Here is a 14745-nt window from a genome sequence, read left to right as displayed (position 1 = left end):
CAGAAACTGTGATTCAGCCCCAGTCTGTGCCACTGCCTGGAGCTGGCATGTCTATCTCCATTGCATTCTTTGTTGGGGTGACACGGTTAAAGCTCACACTCAGTTCTCGGTTTCTGCCTCTCCCTACCTGCTTTTATCTCAGCTATGATCCCCTGAAGGCCAGGTGCTTCTTAGGCTCACTAAAGCAGGCCTTCTGACTCAGCCCTGTCCTGGGAGTATGCTGTCTCTGCAAGCACGTATTCTAGTCTCCTTCCCAGCTGCGCTCTGTTCAGGCAGGTACTGCCTCAGGCATACCCTTTACTCATGAGGCCTGAATTTCCATCCCAGATCTATTTTGCCAGTGGCTGCCACTGGAGAAAATGCCCAGCTTCCTCTGGTTGCCCAGAGAGGCAGGGAGTGTCTCTCCAAAATATCCCCAGGGACGCGAGCCCTGTTGTTCCAACTGCTGCCACTGCTGTTCTGTACCGCGGGACACCGCCTCTCCCTTTCCAGTATGGTTCCCTCAGTTCACATCTTCTCCTTATTCCCATGCTACAGAATCAGCACTGACCAGCAACATCCCATGCCTTGTCCACACCTCTGGAGAAAATGCCCAAGGATCTGGACTCCATGGGGGACAGGCTTCCAGACCTCAGAGTGAGAGTGGAGGGGAGTTCTGGGAGTTCAGAATTGCAGGTAGAGAATATATACAGTTTTATGCCTGGCAGGAGAGTACCATAGCACACTAGGAAGTCCTCTCTAGGGAAGGAGTTCCAGGTTTTAGAGGGTCTCTCCCATTCTTGTGCTGCTTTACTAAGAATATTGTATTCCACTTCCATTCAGGTTAATACAAAGGCTGTAAAGTCTCCATCTTTTTAAGGACCTGAATAGTATTCCATGGTATACATATACCACAGCTTGTTAATCCATTCCTGGGTTGGTGGGCATTTAGGTTGTTTCCACATTTGGGTGATTTTAAATTAAGCTGTGATAAACAGTCTAGTACAATTATCCTTACGGTAAAAGGAATTTTTTCCTTCTGGGTAGATGCCCACTAATGGGATTGCAGGATCAAATGGGAGGTCTACCTTGAGTTCTTTGAGGGTTCTCCATACTTCCTTCTAAAAAGGTTGTATTAGTTTACAGCCTTGGCCCTCAGGGACAATGAGTGAGACCAGTTTTGGCACACTGGTCTTCTCATCCTTCTGGTCCTGTACCAAAAGGTACTAGTCCTGTACCATTGAAATGCTAGTCCAGAGACGTGGTAACTTAAAGAGCAAGAAGAAGTTAAAGGAAAATTAGTGCAAGGAAACAGATAAAAGAAAACATTCATGAGGAAGAATCAGCAGAAAAATCTTGGCAACATGAAAAACCAGTCCAGTGCAACCCCCCAAGGGACCATGAGGTAGCTCCTGAAGAATATTCCAACTATAAAGAAATGTTAGAAATGACAGAAAGAAAATTTAGAATACAGATGATGAAAACAATGAAGGAAACTGCTGATAAAGTGGAAAATAACCAAAAGGAAATCCAAAAACAGAATCAAATAAGAGATGAACAATATGAAGAATATAGAAGGGATATAGCAGAGCCTAAGTTACTGAAGCAGTCAATTAGGAACTTAAAGATGCAATAGAAAGTATCAACAACAGATTAGACCATGCAGAAGAAAGAATGTCAGAAGTAGAGGACAAAGCTCTTGAGATAACTCAAATAGTTACAGAGGCAGAAAAGAAGAGAGAGAAAGCAGAACATTCACTGACAAAATTATGAGACTTTATGAAGCATTCAAACATATGAATTATAGGTATCCCAGAAGGGGAAGAAGAATGAATGCCCCAGGTGAATGGAAGCCATACTAGAGAATATTATAAATGAAAAATTCCCAAATGTCACCAAAGATTCTGACACACTGCTTTCAGAGGGATATCTAACCCCAGGTCGCCTCAACTCTAACCGAGCTTCTCCAAGACACATTGTGATGAACCTGTCCAAAGTCAAGACAAAAGAAAAGATTCTTCAAGCTGCCAGGAGTAAGTGCCAGTTGACCTACAGGGGCAAATCCATCAGGATAACTGCAGACTTCTCTAGTGAAACTTTTCAAGCAAGAAGACAATGGTCATCTACTTTTAATCTACTTAAACAGAACAATTTCCAGCCCAGAATTCTTTATCCTGCTAAGCTAAGCTTTAAAATTCATAGAGAAATCAAATCATTTACTAACATACAACCATTGAGGAAATTTGCCACAACAAGCCAGCTCTACAGGAAATACTTCAACCTGTTCTGCATACTGACCATCACAATGGATCAACAGCAAAGTAAGAACTCACAAATTAAAGGACAGAACCTAACTTCCACAATGATGCAAAAGATAAAACTAAGCAATAGACTCCCACAAAATGAATGAATGGAACACTACCACATTTATCAATTATCTCAAATATTAATTCCCCATAGAAGAGGCATAGATTGGCTGACTAGATGAAAAAACACAAGCCATCCATTTGCTGTCTGCAGGAAACACACCTAGCTTCAAAAGACAAATTAAAACTCTGAGTTAAAGGTTGGAAGACAATTTTTCAGGCAAACGGAATTCAGAAGAAAAGAAGAGTTGCAATCTTATTTTCAGATACATGTGGATTTAAAGCAAGTAAGTCAAAAAAGACAATGTTGGTCACTTTATATTGGTCAAGGGAAAAATACACAAGAAGATGTTTCAATTCTAAATATTTATGCACCCAACTTAAATGCTCTGAGATTCTTGAAACAGACCTTACTCAGTCTGAGCAATATGATATCCTATAACACCGTAATAACAGGGGACTTTAACACTCCTCTTACAGAGCTGGACAGATCCTCTAAACAGAATCTGAACAAAGATATAAGGGACTTAAGTGAGACCCTGGAACAACTGTGCTTGATAGACATATATAGAACACTCCATCCCAAAGATAAAGAATATACATTCTTCTCATGGAACATTCACCAAAATTGATCATATCCTAGGACACAAAACAAACCTCAACAGAACAAAAGAAATTGAAATTTTACCTTGTATCTTCTCAGACCACAGGCACTAAAGTAGAACTCAACTCCAACAAAAACGTTCCACCCCACACAAAGAAGAACAATCTAAGCCTAAACCCAGCAGAAGAAAATAAATACCTAAAATTAAATCAGAGATCAATGAAATTGAAAACAAAAAAATCATTCAGAAAATTAATGAAACAAGGAGTTGGTTTTTTGTTACTTTTTTTTTTTTTGCAGTATTTTTGGCTGGGCTGGGTTTGAACCCACCACCTCCGGCATATGGGGCTTGTGCCCTACTTCATGGAGCCACAGGTGCCACCCCCAACGAGTTGGTTTTTTGAAAAAATAAAGAAAATAGACAAACCTTTGGCCAGACTAACTAGAAATAGAAAAGTAAAATCTCTAGTAACCTCAATCAGAAATGATAAAGGGGAAATAACAACTGATGCCACAGAGATACAAGAGATCATCTCTGAATACTCCCAGAAACTCTATGCCCAGAAATTTGACAATGTGAAGGAAATGGATCAGTATTTGGAATCACCCCCTCTTCCTAGACTTAGCCAGGAAGAAATAGAGCTCCTGAACAGACCAATTTCCACCAGGAGTGTAAAAGTGTTCCCTTCTCTCCATATCCACACCAGCATCTGCAGTTTTGAGATTTTGTGATGTGGGCCATTCTTGCTGGGGTTAGATGTTGTCTCAGGATGGTTTTGATTTTCATTTCTCTAATAATTAAGGATGATGAGCATTTTTTCATATGTGTGTTAGCCATTCGTCTGTCTTCTTTAGAGAAGGTTCTATTCATGTCTCTTGCCCACTGATATATGGGATTGTTGGGTTTTTAAATGTGGATAAATTTCAGTTCTCTATGGATCCTAGTTATCAAGGGTTTATCTGATTCAAAATATGCTGCCATTGGTGGGTTTGGTTGAAGAAATGGATTAGAAGCCTGTCTCACCCCTCCTGGGCTTTCCCCTTCAACTTATTCATTAAGAGGATGAATAAGTTTACACCTGAGATAAGTAAAGTAGTAGGAAGCCAGTGGTGACATCCAAGCTACAGTCTCCCATCCCTTTTATAAAAACCTAAGACACTATTTGTATTGCTATATAATTATCTTTTATCCCTTATTTCTTAAGTGGTTCAGGATTTAAGAATGATTTTTTTATTTTTATTTTTGAGACAGAATCTTACTATGTCGCCCTTGGTAGAGTGCTGTGACATCACACAGCTCACAGCAACCTCCAACACTTGGACTTAGGTTCTCTTGCCTCAGCCTCCCAAGTAGCTGGGACTATAGGTGCATGCTACAACACCCGGCTATTTTTTGGTTGTAGTTGTCATTGTTGTTTTTACCAGGCCTAGGCTGGGTTCGAACCTGCCAGCCCTGGTGTATGTGGCCAGCGCCCTAGCTGCTGAGCTACAGCACCGAGCCTGTTATTTTTGGTTATATGATTTTATGATTTTTTTTCTCAAGTAGTTCAGGAGTTAGGAGTAATGTTATTTATTGGCCCCATAAAGTCCAAACAATGTCCTCAATTGACATGGTCAGCATCTGTAGAACTCCTTTCTCTCTTGTATAACCTGAAGGGGTTTCTTCAGGTAGTTCCACAGAAAACACAGGGACTATCCAGCTAGGTCCTCCTTCAGCCTGACTTCCTGCTGCTCTTCTGTAACAAACCAGCCCTTGCTTTTTATGGACCTGACTTAGGATCATCTTTTTTTTCTTTTTCCTGTTGGGTTGATAAGATTTTGAGATGTCATAGCAGATGAATCACAACAGTTTGTATATAAAATTACTTCCTCAGGGCGGCGCCTGTGGCTCAGTCGGTAAGGCACCGGCCCCATATACCAAGGGTGGCGGGTTCAAACCTGGCCCCAGCTGAACTGCAACCAAAAAATAGCTGGGCATTGTGGCGGGCGCCTGTAGTCCCAGCTACTGGGGAGGCTGAGGCAAGAGAATCGCTTAAGCCCAGGAGTTGGAGGTTGCTGTGAGCTGTGTGATGCCACGGCACTCTACCGAGGGCCATAAAGTGAGACTCTGTCTCTACAAAAAAAAAAATCACTTCCTCAAAATTCTCTCAAGACACCTACTTAGATGTAGACAATGTATATCAAGACATGAATTATTGGACTATGGAAGACTTTCTTTTTTTTTTCTTTCTATTTTTTTTTTTTTTTTTTTTTTGGGACAAGGTTTTGCTCTGTAGGTTAGACTGGAGTGCAGTGGTGTGGTTAGCTTACAGCGGCCTCAAACTCCTAGGCTCAAACCTCTCGAGTAGCTGGGACTACAGGCATGCACTACCATACCTGGCTTGAAAGATATTCTAAGGATAATGAGTCTCTTGTTGTTATTACCCCTCATCAAAAATGATGAAAAACCAGAGTATGGCATAACCATCACAGACAGGTGTATGTAATATTTTTTAAAAGCCACAATGACTATCTTCTTCAACAGAAGAACAAGAAGAGCCAACAAATGACAAATAAATATGCCGTCTACATCTTATAAACTTACAGCCAATAAGAAAATCAAAATAATAAGCTTACCTTCGCCCCACCTTCCCTGAAAGTTAAGCTTCTCAGCAAGAAAAGCAGGGATATCATTACTCACTAGACAGGACCATAGGGAACTGCTCAAAAGGCAAAGCACCATTTCTCAGAGATCAGGTATGGTAATACAACATACAGTTCTAATAGCAACTTTTGGTCAGCCATAAAACATTTGGTGCCTCAGTTTCTCACCTGCAATTTGGAAATAACAGTCTAGTATATGATCTACAGTTGTGTTATTTTAATGGGTGACATGTTAACATTTTACTACCATTAAAGCAGTTTAAAATATATGATTTTAAAAATACAAATAATTCCCAGCAGTGCCCGTAGCTCAGTGGGTAGGGCACCGGCCACATACACCGAGGCAGACAGGTTCAAACCCAGCCTGGGCCTGCTAAACAACAATGACAACTGCAACAAAAAAAATAGCTGGGCATTATGGTGGGTGTCTATAGTCCCAGCTACTTGGGAGGCTGAGGCAAGAGAATTGCTTGATCCTAGGAGTTGGAGGATGCTGTGAGCTGTGACAACACGGCACTCTACCAAGGGTGACATAGTGAGACTCTGTCCCCCCCCAAAAAAAAAAATACAAGTTATTCCCTTCTACAAAATGCTATCTCGAACACTTAAAAGATGAGGAAGCTAATAAGAGCCTTTTGAAAAATAGCATATGGATGGGCAGTGCCTGTGGCTCAAGGAGTAGGGCGCCGGTCCCATATGTCAGAGGTGGCAGGTTCAAACCCAGCCCCGGCCAAAAACCACAAAAAAAAAAAAAGAAGAAAGAAAAATAGCATATGGTGAAAGCATTATTATTTATCAAGGGAAAGGGATAGAGATCCTTTAAAATAGGTGTAATAGGGCCAGGTGTGGTGGCTCATGCCTGTAATCCGAGCACTCTGGGAGTCTAAGGCAGATGGACTGCCTAAGCTCAAGAGTTTGAGACTGAGTCAGGAGACCAGCCTGAGCAAGAGCAAGACCCCATCTCTAAAAAATAGCAGGTGTTGTGGCAGGTTCCTGTAGTCCCAGCTACTTGGGAGGCTGAGGCAAGAGGATTGCTTGAGCCCAAGAGTGTGAGTTGCTATGAGCTATGACACCATAGCACTCTACCCAGGGTGACAAAGTGAGACTCTGTCTCAATCAATCAATCAATAGGTTTGTAATGATAATTGAAATGAGGCACAAAGTGGTTAAATACCTTTCCGAGTATTAGAGCCAGGGAATAAAGAAAGAAGTTCCAGAACATGTATTTTTCAAGTATTGATCATTCTCCTGGTTCATCCACAAGGCAGGCTACTAACCTTTCCTCAGTAAGACACATGTTTTGTGTGGTTTATAGGAGTAGGTGATGGATCTGCTTTAATCATATGTGTGACTAACAATTATAACAGTGTTGGTCAAGGATAAGGTGGGCTGCCAGTTTGTGGTTGGGGAGTAGAGCAAGGGACTTGTCTGCAGAGGGATCTTACTAACATTGTTTCTTCTCCCTTGAACAATCACTACCCACTGCTTCCACTATCATCACCATTTATCGAGTGTGCAGTCAATGCCAAGTGCTATGCTGAGCACTTTACATACAATGTAATTTCATCCTTGCAACATTCTCATGAAACCAACCTTACCCACTTTATAGATGAAAGAACTAAGGTTTAGGAAATTTAAGTAACTTTCTGGAGGTCACTCAGCTATTGGAATCAGGAATCAATTTATGGTATATTAATTTGCACTTCGTCATATGCTCTTTTGTGATTATTGCCAGATTATTTTTCACTGTCATAATTACTTTTTGGCCAAGTAGAGTAAGGTCTTCAATTAAGGGCCTAGACTCAATGTTTTAATTTCTTTGTATTCACCCACTGACTAGCTGTATAATTATAGACTTGTTTCCAAACTTCTGTTTTCTTGTCTGAAAAATAAAAAATGTAAGTATTCTCTTTAGCTATTTTGCAAAACATACGGTTCTCCAAATGTATTAACATGATACTATAATTATTCTCTCTATATTAATTGTGACTGCTGAGTCACAGATGTCAATAAAAACTTGTTTTTCGGGTGGTGCTTGTGGCTCAGTGGGTAGGGCGCTGGTCCCATATACTGAGGGTGGCGGGTTCAAACCCGGACCCGGCCAAACTGCAACAAAAAAACAGTCAGGCATTGTGGTGGGCACATGTAGTCCCAGCTACTTGGGAGGCTGAGGCAAGAGAATCACCTAAGCCCAAGAGTTGGAGGTTGCTGTGAGCTATGACACCATGGCACTCTATTGAGGGTGACAAAGTGAAACTGTCTCTTAAAAAAAAACAACTTTTTTTCATTAAATTTAACTCAGATACTAATCATAGCAACCTCTACATATAGAAAAAAAGTGGCTGAGAACAAAGAGCTGGGCTCTTTATCTTCCTTTTTTCTTCAGTTAAATTTGATTTCACAAATATGATATAGTACCTTTAATCTTCCTTTAATCTTTCTTATTCACTCCCTGTGACCGATCCATAACTCCTTCCTTGGGTGACAAGAGAGACAAGGGGTTACAGCAAGTGGTCAGGAAAGAACAGAAAAGATGTAAGGGAATTTATCAGGCATCCGCTGTGGGATAGATAACCAGGATCTGTGAAATGTGTGCGTGTTCTTATCACGGAGTTCTCATGTGGAAGTTAATCGATCAAAACCCATGATGGGGCTTGGAAAACATCATCAATAAAATAATAATAGTTAGTGTCAGATATGGACACACTGAAAAGTAACAACATGTGGGAATTAAGCATCATCCTTTCTAAAATTATTTCATAATTAAAGCTGGGGGCAGTGGCTCACGCCTGTGAGCACTCTGGGAGGCTGAGGCGGGTGGATTGCTTGAGCTCACAGTTCAAGACCAGCCTGAGCTAGAGTGAGACACCTTCTCTAAAAATAGCTGGGTGTTGTGGCAGGTGCCTGTAGTCCCAGCTATTCGGGAGACTGAGGCAAGAGAATTGCTTGAGCCCAAGGGTTTGACCGAGGGTGATAAAATGAGACTGTGTCTCAAAAAAATTATTTCATAATTATTGTAAATTCCCAATCATTACAAACATGCCTCCCGGGAGTTGGAGGTTGCTGTGAGCTGTGTGATGCCACGGCACTCTACCGAGGGCCATAAAATGAGACTCTGTCTCTACAAAAAAAAAAAAAAACCGAACATGCCTCTAATCTAGAATGAGAAGTCAAGTAACCTATCCCTAGAAAACTCTCCCTTTTCCAGTTTCAAAAAGCTGCCTTTAGCTGTGTGGTTTGTGATATCTTATTTACTCTGAAGTATTTGCTAGGGGTGGGGAAGAGGCAGCAAATTTCCCCTTTACCACTCATAAAACTCTCAGAGCTTTGCTATTCTGCTTGTCTCTGGATAAAATTTTCTGTAAAAAAAAAAAAAGGAATTTGACTTGCTTTTGGTGTCTGCAGGGCTGTCTGTGTGAAAAGCCCCCATCAGTCTGCAGTACAGAATCTTAGTAGAAGCTTACAAGAGCACCTACTCAGCAGTATGTAACAGCTGCCACAGTGAGCTTTGCTGAGTGCTGTGCTGTCACTGCCTCTAGCTGGTGGGAGGATGTAACACCAGAAGGATATTGATGAGAGATGGAGAGGGAGGGGCAGCAAGTGAACACAAATTGGAATCAAAACAAAATTAACTTAAAGTCAGAGAAAAGGTACTTTGTTAAAAATAAATAAATAAATAAAGGCTGGGAGTGGTGACTCATTCTTATAATTCTAGCACCCTGGGAGGCTAAGGCAGGTGGATTGTTAGAGCTCAGGAGTTCAAGACCTGCCTGAGCAAAAATGAGACCTGTCTCTACTAAAAATAGGAAAGTTAGCCAGGTGTTGTGGCTGGTGTTTATAGTCCCAGCTACTTGAGAGGCTGAGGCAAGAGGATCACTTGAGCCCAGGAGTTTGAAGTTATTGTGAGCTATGACGCCATGGCACTCTACCAAGGGCAACCAAGTGAGACTCTGTCTCAAAAAAAAAAATTTTTTTAAAGTAATAAACAGATATTTCAAGATATAAACTTTTCATTTATAAATGATATAAATGGCAATCCTCAATCATCCTACACAGAAAAAGATGAAAATTAGAGCAGCAACCCTCATACTGAAAAGGAACTACACAAAATTACCTTTAGCTTAAAATAAAGGCTGACGCATAGCAAGGTTTGTGTATCTGGGCCAGCAGAGGTGGAGCATAGAGAGTTCTAGCAGTTAAATTCTAAAGAAGGCCCAGGGCGGTGGCTCATGCCTATAATCCTAGCACCCTTGGAGGCCAAGGCAGGTAGATTGCTTAAGCTCAGGAGTTCGAGACCAGCCTGAGTCAGAGTGAGACCTGCCTCTACTAAAAATAGAAAAAACGAGCTGGACATGGTGACGCACGCCTGTAGTCCCAGCTACTTGGGAGGCTGAGGCAAGAGGATCTCTTGAGCCCCAGAGTTTGAGGTTGCTGGGAGCTATGACATCATGACACTCTACCCAGACTCTGTCTTAAAAAAAACAAACAAAAAAAATTCTAAAGAAAACTTAACCCTGAAAAAATAATTAAGAATATAATTCAGGCGGCGCCTGTGGCTCAGTCGGTAAGGTGCCGGCCCCATATACCGAGGGTGGCGGGTTCAAACCCGGCCCCGGCTGAACTGCAACCAAAAAATAGCTGGGCATTGTGGCAGGCGCCTGTAGTCCCAGCTGCTCGGGAGGCTGAGGCAAGAGAATCGCTTAAGCCCAGGAGTTGGAGGTTGCTGTGAGCTGTGTGATGCCACGGCACTCTACCGAGGGCCATAAAGTGAGACTCTGTCTCCACAAAAAAAAATAAATAAATAAAAATACAATTCAAACATAAATGATAATGTGAAAGTCAAGCAAGAGGAAATATAGTAAACAAAGAATAGGAAAAAATGTTTACCAGCCGATTTAGTTCCAAGTCTAGAAAAATAAACAAGCTGGAGACTCGCACTTTCTGGGATCTGTATCTATGTGTTGTTTTCTTCCCTTCACCCTTTCCCCTGTTTCCCTTCCCCAAACATATTTGCACATAGAGCCAACAACATTTTGGACTTTAAACATTTCCTTTCTTTTTCTTTTCTTTTTTTTCCTTCCTGCCTCTCTCCCTCCCTCCCTCTTTATTTTCAGCAGGGTCTTCTTCTGTCTCCCATGTTAGAGTGCCATGGCCTCAGCCTTGCTCACTGCAACCTCAAACTCCTGGGCTCAAGCAATCCTCCTGCCTCAGCCTCCCAGGTAGCTGGAACTACAGCTAATTTTTCTATTTTTTTTTTTTTTTTTAGTAGAGACAGGGATCTTAATCTTGGCTCAATCTGGTCTTGAACTCCTGGCTACAATCAATCCTCCCACTATGGCCTCCCAAAGTGCTGGGATTATAGGAGTAAGTCACTGCACCTGGCCCTGTTTTCTTCTAAATGCTTGTATGTTTTTGCTCTTTTCATTTTCCCTTTCACTTTGGCCAATACTGGCTCCACCATCACCTGAACTTTCTCACACGTTTTTGTGTCAGGGACAGCCTCACATGGGCTAGCTCTTAGTCTGAGGCATCCAGGCTCCTTCATCTCAGCTCAATGTTATAGACATTCTTTTCTTCCAGGTTTTCAAAAGCTCCTGGTTCTATATGTCTGATCCTCCAGCATAACTTATTCCATGAATCCCAGGGATGTTAAAAGTCTTAATTATGTATATAATCTGTTGTTCTGCTAATATTTAAAGTAATGGTCTTAGGCTAACACCTGTAATCCTAACATTCTTATAGGCTGAAGCAGGAGGATTGCTTGAGGCCAGGTTCAAGGTCAGCCCAAGCAAGAGCAAGATCCCATCTCTACTAAAAAAAAACACAGGAAAAAAAAGAGACTAGTTGGGTGTGGTAGCACATGTGCTTAGTCCCAGCTACTACTCAGGAGGCTGAGGAAAGAGGATCACTTGGGCACAGGAGTTTGAGGTTGCTGCAAGCTATGAAGACATCACTACACCTTACCTAGGGTGACAGAGTTAGACTCTGTTTCAAAAATAAACAAATACACAAATAAAGTTAATGGTCTTATTACCTTTCACTTTTCTGTGATCTCAAACATCAAGTGTAACTGATTTAATTTCTATAACAATTTCTATTAATTAATTTCTATAACAATTCAGAACAAAACCCACAGAAGCAGGGAAGATTGAAGGTTTATTGAGTTAAAAATTCTCTTTAGCTACAAATTCCACAAAAGAAGTAATGGACTACTGGCTTCTGATCTCTAAGCCGGGAGGAAACAGCAGCCATGTAGTTGACAGGCACGTCAAAGTGCTACACTCCAGGGTTCTGCAGGTGCAGCAATTCTTTTTCATAAGTTTATCATGAATCTTTTGAAGAATCTTTTTCCCCACTCATAGATTATAACTGCTATTCTAAATTAACCTGTAGGGACTAATCACATTTCTTCATGAAATGTGAGCCAATGTGACAGTGAGTTAATGCCAACTTATGAGATTCATCTGACCCTAACATTTACTCTTTAAAATCACATAGGTGATGGGAAGAAATATATGATTTAGAAAAAATGATAAGTACATAACTTGAGGCATGAATGTTAACAAGGTAATTATCTACCTTAAAAGTACTTGAAGGTTTGAAACACTCTAAAATTTCTAATAGAAGAATTTTATAACACTCCAAGCTGCCAAAATAATGGTAACCTAGATCATAAATCCTAAAGCATTGGCTGTATGTGTATAGTACCTATCATTGTAGTTATTTAAAGTAAAATGCTATTTGCTGTTTTATTTTTGTCTCAAATGTAAAAGAAAAGAAAAATGGAAGAATATTGTATAGCATTGAAACACTTTAAGAAAAGATAGAGACCCTGAAATTAAGCCAATAGAAATCCATATGGTTAGGGTGAGAGATTTGTCTTAAGCCTCTTGATGTTAACTTTGGACAATTTTTATGCTGATTTTTAAATCATCTCTTACACTTTAGGTTAGTAACTTAGCTGTTTTCATATTGCCACACCAAAAAAAATCACTGAATGCTAAACGATAATTTACCTAATGTTTCCTTCTTTGTTTTCACACTATGCATTAACAAACATGAATAAATGTTTGCACAAATTCAAGCTGTATTTAAATATGTGTAAAGTAACCTCGTCCTTTTAGATTCAACCTTGGAACTAGACTAGTTTTGCTTAGATTAATCCTTTGACAAACCTGTAAAATAAAACCTTAGCTGACCTCAGCTCAGACATAAAACTAAATTTTGGAGTTCCATAGTCCCTATGTGGACTAAGTAAGGAGTAGAATCTTCAAAATATCTCCTAAATCAACCTTTTTTCAAATAATTTTCTCTGAATCTTGAGACTTTACAAAATTCTAGTGCTGCATATAAAGCAGAAACTTTCTAACTACTAAAAGCTAGAGTTTGAAAAGTTAGCATATGATATTAAAGAGTCTTCATTTTTCCCCCATGGGCTGAAAAGTATTAACCCCGTGTGAGTGGATAAATTAATACTCTAATGTGTTATATGATAAACATTTCCATAACTATCACAATCAAAACTATAATCATATCAGCAAAATTATTTTATTTACTTACAAAACTGTCAAATAGCTTTCCAGATTTTTTTGGGAACAAAGGAGAAAATATTAAGGAAATACACATATTGAATTGCAAAGCAACCAATCAGGTAAGCTGACAAGTTGTCCCCATTCAAAAATGTTGAGCAATTCAATCATAATCATTATAAAGTCGTTTCACTTCAACTAGGACATTTTCAAAACAAAACTAAGCACAACCCTAAAGCATTAAATGAAAAAATGCAGAATGTGTTCCAACAGTTTTCTTTCTTTCTTTTTGCATTTCCCCCCTCTGTTCAAACAATTTTAAAGGGCTCCATTCAATTTTGCAGCGGTGAAAGTTTGTCTTAAGCCTCTTGATGTTAACTTAGCATGGACATAAATGTTGCAAAGCACTGCTTCCCAAACAAGAGCTGAAGTAAGATCTACCCGATAATAATTCAATGAATAAAACAGAACTATGGCTGTGAACCAGTGCTCATGTTAGTCAAAGTTAAACCCTTTCCCTAAATTGCTTTTGTTATCTGCAAGTAAATATGTCAAGAATAAAGGCCAAATTAGAACTGTTATGGGACAACTAAAAATGTATGGTAAACTCAGTATTGGTGACATTTCCATCGTCAATACTAATCATTTAAAATCCTCTCCCTTGCCTTAAATGTATAACTAGCAACTACATATGAATGTGTGTATGCATTTTTCTTATACCAAATATGTAAATTTTATGATCTGGAGCCTCACATAGTAATTTTCAGAAAATTACTGATGTAACCAAGGCATAGAGTCTCAAATTAACAATGAATTGTCTTTTATAAAAAACGAGGGCCAAACTGATTTATTAAATTGAATAAAAATCTAGGCTCTGCCTTCTTGCTCATTTTTCTATTTAGCACATACTGTAGGTGCTCTCATAACACGTATTCTACCAACAGGAAAATTAAGACAGAGATTAGATCCAGGACTGGGTCCAGTTAGCATAATTTATAATGGTAGCTAAGACAAAGCGAATAAAATAAGGAATGCAAACTTAGCCTCTGCGGCTCCCAGACTCAGTTATATAATGGCCCTACTAGTGAGAGAAAATTCATTGGCAGCAAATAAGAAAAAATTTGAAATGTCTTAAAATCCAGATGAGCCATTAGAATTAAATGATACCAGATTAACACACAATTCAAAGGCTTGTACTGTGGTTTTTACCAAAAACAAAACCAGTAATTGCTATTAATCAAACACCTATTAAGTGCTGAATACTTAGCATTTCGTAGTTCTTACCACCTTCACATTACAGGTGTGGAGACAGGCAAGAGGAAGGAACCTGCCTTTGGCCCAGTGCTGCAACCATGACTTGAACCTATTGATTTGAATCTATTCACGCTACAGGATTCCTTCTAAAAGAAGCTCCGAAAATTTCTGTAAGAATCTTTTGATCAATATTTTTTAAATCCCTCTTGTGGCAACAAATTAAAGAAAAATTATCTCATCAAATACAGAAAACTGTTGTAAATTTATTGTTCTCTTCCGAGATTAATTCAATTTTTTGACGTTAGATCCTGTGAGTTTGGTACAACTCTGAAGTGCCTGCTAAAGATTCACATGGAACTTGTTTTCCTTT

The 14745-nt window shown here is 39.7% G+C and overlaps 1 protein-coding gene across 1 annotated transcript in view; it reads right to left on the bottom strand.

Moving 5' to 3' along the window:
- Window positions 1–14745, bottom strand: part of SLC30A10 (solute carrier family 30 member 10) — a 47023-nt gene that overhangs the window by 31225 nt on the left and 1053 nt on the right. The window lies entirely within an intron of this gene.

This window comes from Nycticebus coucang, chromosome 10 (genome assembly GCF_027406575.1).
Source record: "Nycticebus coucang isolate mNycCou1 chromosome 10, mNycCou1.pri, whole genome shotgun sequence".
Taxonomy (NCBI): domain Eukaryota; kingdom Metazoa; phylum Chordata; class Mammalia; order Primates; family Lorisidae; genus Nycticebus; species Nycticebus coucang.
This window is presented reverse-complemented; position numbering and strand designations above follow the sequence as displayed.